This window comes from Halictus rubicundus, unplaced genomic scaffold (assembly GCF_050948215.1).
Source record: "Halictus rubicundus isolate RS-2024b unplaced genomic scaffold, iyHalRubi1_principal scaffold0103, whole genome shotgun sequence".
NCBI classification, from domain to species: domain Eukaryota; kingdom Metazoa; phylum Arthropoda; class Insecta; order Hymenoptera; family Halictidae; genus Halictus; species Halictus rubicundus.
In genome coordinates this window covers 647,946-654,409 of record NW_027488644.1, presented here as the reverse complement: position 1 = coordinate 654,409, position 6,464 = coordinate 647,946, and positions in this window count along the sequence as shown.

Below are 6,464 nucleotides of genomic sequence, written 5' to 3'. Positions count from 1 at the left end.
TCCTATCCAATCCTCTATCCTATCATCTATCCTATCCTTTCCTATATCCCATAATATCCTCAATCCTATCCTCTATCCTATCGTCTATCCTATCCTATCCTCTATCCTATCCTATCCTATCCTATCCTCTATCCTATCCTATCCTATCCTCTATCCTATCCTATCCTCTATCCTATCCTATTCTCTGTCCTATCCTATCCTCTATCCTATGCTATTCTCTATATTATCCTACCATCTATCCTATCCTATCCTCTATCCTATCCTGTCCTCTATCCTATCCTATCCTCTAACCTATAATATCCTCTATCCTATCCTATCCTCTATCCTATCCAATCCCTTATCCTATCGTCTATCCTATCCTATCCTCCATAATATCGTATCCTCTATCCTCTATCCTCTATCCTATCCTCTATCCTATCCAATCCCCTATCCTATCGTCTATCCTATCCTATCCTCTATAATATCGTATCCTCCATCCCATAATATCATATATACTATCCTATCCTGTATCCAATCCTATCCTCAATCGCATCCTATCCTCTATCCTATCCTATCCTCAATCCTATCCTATTCTCTATCCTAGCCTATCATATCCTCTATCCTATCCTATCCTCTATCTTATCCTATCCTCTACCCTATCCTGTCCTCTATCTTATCCTATCCTCTATCCTATCCTATCCTCTATCCATCCTATCCTCTATCCTATCCTATCCTCAATCCTATCCAATCCTCTATCCTATCCTCTATCCTATCCTATCCTTTATCCTATCCTATCCTCTATCCATCCTATCCCCTATCCTATCCTATCCTCTATCCCATAATATCCTCAATCCTATCCAATCCTGTATCCTATCCTCTATCCTATTATATCCTATCCTCTATCCCATAATATCCTCAATCCTATCCAATCCTCTATCCTATCCTCCATCCTATCCTATCCTCTATCCTATCCTACTCTCTATCCTATCCTATCCTCAATCCTATGCTATCCTCAATCCTATCCTATCCTCTATCCTATCCTATCCTCAATCCTATCCTATCCTCTATCCTAGCCTATCATATCTTCTATCCTATCCTATCCTATCCTATCCTATCCTCTATCCCATAATATCCTCAATCCTATTCAATTCTCTATCCTACCCTCTATCCTATCCTATCCTCTATCGTATCGTATCCTCTATCCTATCCAATCCTCTATCTTTTCATCTATCCTATCCTATCCTCTGCCCTATCCTATTCTCTATCCTATCCTATCCTCTATCCTAGCCTATCATATCTTCTATCCTATCCTATCCTCTATCCTATCCTATCCTCTATCCTATCCTATCCTCTGTCCTATCCCATCCTCTATCCTATCCTATCCTCTATTCTATCCAATCCCCTATCCTATCGTCTATCCTATCCTATCCTCTATAATATCGTATCCTCCATCCTATAATATCATATATCCTATCCTATCCTGTATCCAATCCTATCCTCAATCCTATCCTATCCTCTATTCTCTATCCTATCCTCTATCCTAACCTATCCTCAATCCTATCCTATCCTCTATCCTATCCTATCCTCTATCCTATCCAATCCCCTATCCTATCGTCTATCCTATCCTATCCTCTATAATATCGTATCCTCCATCCTATAATATCATATATCCTATCCTGTCCTGTATCCAATTATATCCTCAATCCTATCCTATCCTCTATCCTATAATATCATATATCCTATCCTGTCCTGTATCCAATTATATCCTCAATCCTATCCTATCCTCTATCCTATCCTATCCTCTATCCTATCTTATCCTCTATACTATCCTGTACTCTATTCTATCCTATCCTCAATCCTATCCTATCCTCTATCCTATCCTATCATCTATCCTATCCGATCCACAATCCTATCCTATCCTCTATCCTATCCTATCCTCTATCCTATCATATCCTCTATCCTATCCTATCCTCTATCCTATCCTATCCTCTGTCCTATCCTATCCTCTATCGTATCGTATCCTCTATCCAATCCAATCCGCTATCCTACCCTCTATCCTATCCTATCCTGTATCCTATCCTATCCTCTATCGTATCGTATCCTCTATCCTATCCAATCCTCTATCCTATCATCTATCCTATCCTTTCCTCTATCCCATAATATCCTCAATACTATCCCCTATCCTATCGTCTATCCTATCCTATCCTCTACCCTATCCTATCCCCTATCCTATCCTATCCTCTATCCTATCCTATCCTATCCTCTATCGTAGCCTATCCTATCCTCTATCCTATCCTATCCTCTATCCTATCCTATTCTCTGTTCTATCCTATCCTCTATACTATCCTATCCTCTATCCTATCCTATCCTCTATCCTATCTTATCCTCTATACTATCCTGTACTCTATCCTATCCTATCCTCTGTCCTATCCTATCCTCTATCCTATCCTATCCTCTATCGTATCGTATAATCTATCCAATCCAATCCGCTATCCTACCCTCTATCCTATCCTATCCTGTATCCTATCCTATCCTCTATCGTATCGTATCCTCTATCCTATCCAATCCTCTATCCTATCATCTATCCTATCCTTTCCTCTATCCCATAATATCCTCAATCCTATCCTCTATCCTATCGTCTATCCTATCCTATCCTCTATCCTATCCTATCCTATCCTCTATCCTATCCTATCCTATCCTCTATCGTATCGTATCCTCTATCCTATCCAATCCTCTATCCTATCATCTATCCTATCCTTTCCTCTATCCCATAATATCCTCAATCCTATCCTCTATCCTATCGTCTATCCTATCCTATCCTCTATCCTATCCTATCCTATCCTCTATCCTATCCTATCCTATCCTCTATCCTATTCTATCCTCTATCCTATCCTATTCTATCCTCTATCCTATCCTATTCTCTGTCCTATCCTATCCTCTATCATATGCTATTCTCTATATTATCCTACCATCTATCCAATCCTATCCTCTATCCTATCCTGTCCTCTATCCTATCCTATCCTCTAACCTATAATATCCTCTATCCTATCCTATCCTCTATCCTATCCAATCCCTTATCCTATCGTCTATCCTATCCTATCCTCCATAATATCGTATCCTCTATCCTCTATCCTCTATCCTATCCTCTATCCTATCCTATCCTCTATAATATCGTATCCTCCATCCCATAATATCATATATACTATCCTATCCTGCATCCAATCCTATCCTCAATCCTATCCTATCCTCTATCCTATCCTATCCTCAATCCTATCCTATTCTCTATCCTAGCCTATCATATCCTCTATCCTATCCTATCCTCTATCCATCCTATCCCCTATCCTATCCTATCCTCTATCCCATAATATCCTCAATCCTATCCAATCCTGTATCCTATCCTCTATCCTATCCTATCCTCTATCCTATTATATCCTATCCTCTATCCCATAATATCCTCAATCCTATCCAACCCTCTATCCTATCCTCTATCCTATCCTATCCTCTATCCTATCCTACTCTCTATCCTATCCTATCCTCAATCCTATGCTATCCTCAATCCTATCCTATCCTCTATCCTATCCTATCCTCAATCCTATCCTATCCTCTATCCTAGCCTATCATATCTTCTATCCTATCCTATCCTATCCTATCCTATCCTATCCTCTATCCCATAATATCCTCAATCCTATTCAATTCTCTATCCTACCCTCTATCCTATCCTATCCTCTATCGTATCGTATCCTCTATCCTATCCAATCCTCTATCTTTTCATCTATCCTATCCTATCCTCTATCCTATCCTATCCTCTATCCTATCCTATCCTCTATCCTGTCCTATCCTCTATCCTATCCTATTCTCTATATTATCTTATCCTCTATACTATCCTGTACTCTATTCTATCCTATCCTCTATCTTATCCTATCCTCTACCCTATCCTATCCTCTATCTTATCCTATCCTCTACCCTATCCTATCCTCTATGATATCGTATCATCCATCCTATAATATCATATATCCTATCCTATCCTCTATCCTATCCTATCCTATCCTATCCTCTATCCCATAATATCCTCAATACTATTCAATGTTCTATCCTACCCTCTATCCTATCCTATCCTCTATCGTATCGTATCCTCTATCCTATCATCTATCCTATCCTATCCTCTACCCTATCCTATGCTCTATCCTATCGTATCCTCTATCCTATTCTATCCTCTATCCTATCCTATCCTCAATCCTATCCTATCCTCTATTCTCTATCCTATCCTCTATCCTAACCTATCCTCAATCCTACCCTATCCTCTATCCTATCCTATCCTCTATCCTATCCAATCCCCTATCCTATCGTCTATCCTATCCTATCCTCTATCGTATCGTATCCTCTATCCTATCCAATCCTGTAACCTATCATCTATCCTATCCTATCTTCTATCCTATCCTATCCTCTATCCTATCCTATCATCTATCTTATTCTATCCTCAATCCTATCCTATCCTTTATCCTATCCTATCCTCTATCCTATCCTATCCTCTATCCTATCCTATCATATATCCTATCCTATCCTATCCTATCCTCTATCCCATAATATCCTCAATCCTATCCAATCCTCTATCCTATCCTCTATCCTATCCAATCCTCTATCCTATCCTCTATCCTATCCTATCATCTATCCTATCCTATCTCCAATCCTATCCTATCCTCTATCATATCCTCTCCTCTATCCTATCCTATTCTGTATCCTATCCTATCCTCTATAATATCGTATCCCATGTCCTATCCGGTGCTCTATCCTATAATATCGTCTATAAAATCGTATCCTGTATAATATCGTATCCTCTATCCTATTCTATCCTCTATCCTATCCTATCATCTATCCTATTCTATCCTCAATCCTATCCTATCCTTTATCCTATCCTATCCTCTATCCTATCCTATCCTCTATCCTATCCTATCCTATCCTATCCTCTATCCCATAATATCCTCAATCCTATCCAATCCTCTATCCTATCCTCTATCCTATCCAATCCTCTATCCTATCCTCTATCCTATCCTATCATCTATCCTATCCTATCTCCAATCCTATCCTATCCTCTATCCTATCCTCTCCTCTATCCTATCCTATTCTGTATCCTATCCTATCCTCTATAATATCGTATCCCATGTCCTATCCGGTGCTCTATCCTATAATATCGTCTATAAAATCGTATCCTGTATAATATCGTATCCTCTATCCTATTCTATCCTCTATCCTATCCTATCATCTATCCTATTCTATCCTCAATCCTATCCTATCCTTTATCCTATCCTATCCTCTATCCTATCCTATTCTGTATCCTATCATATCCTTAATCCTATCCTATCCTTTATCCTATCCTATCCTCTATCCTATCCTATCCTCTATCTTATCCTATCCTCTACCCTATCCTATCCTCTATCCTATCCTATCCTCTATCCTATCCTATCCTATCCTATCCTGTATCCCATAATATCCTCAATCCTATCCAATCCTCTTTCCTATCCTCTATTCTATCCACTCCTCTATCCTATCCTCTATCCTATCCTATCATCTATCCTATCCTATCTCGAATCCTATCCTATCCTCTATCCTATCCTATCCTCTATCCTATCCTATCCTCTATCCTATCCAATCCTCTATCCTATCCTCTATCCTATCCTATCATCTATCCTATCGTATCCTTAATCCTATCCTATCCTCCATCCTATCCTATCCTCTATCCTATCATATTCTCTATCCTATCCTATCCTCTATAATATCGTATAGTCTATAATATCGTATCCCATGTCCTATCCGGTGCTCTATCCTATAATATCGTCTATAAAATCGTATCCTGTATAATATCGTATCCTCTATCCTATGTTATCCTCTATCCTATCCTATTCTCTATCCTATCCTATCCTCTATCGTATCGTATCCTCTATCCTATTCAATTCTCTATCCTATCCTATCCTCTATCCTATCCTATCCTCTATCCTATCCTATCCTCTATCCTGTCCTATCCTCTATCCTATCCTATTCTCTATATTATATTATCCTCTATACTATCCTGTACTCTATTCTATCCTATCCTCTATCTTATCCTATCCTCTATCCTATACTATCCTCTGTACTATCGTATCCTCCATCCTATAATATCATATATCCTATCCTATCCTCTATCCTATCCTATCCTCTATGCTATCCTATCCTCTATCCTATCCTATCCTCTATGCTATCCTATCCTCTATCCTATCCTATCCTTTATCCTATCCTATCCTCTATCCCATCCTATCCTCTATCTTATCCTATTCTCTATCCTATCCTATCCTCTATCCTATCCTATCCTATCCTCTATCCCATAATATCCTCAATCCTATCCAATCCTCTATCCTATCCTATCCTCTATCCTATCATATTCTTTATCCTATCCTATCGTCTATAATATCGTATCCTCCATAATATCGTATCCCATGTCCTATCCGGTGCTC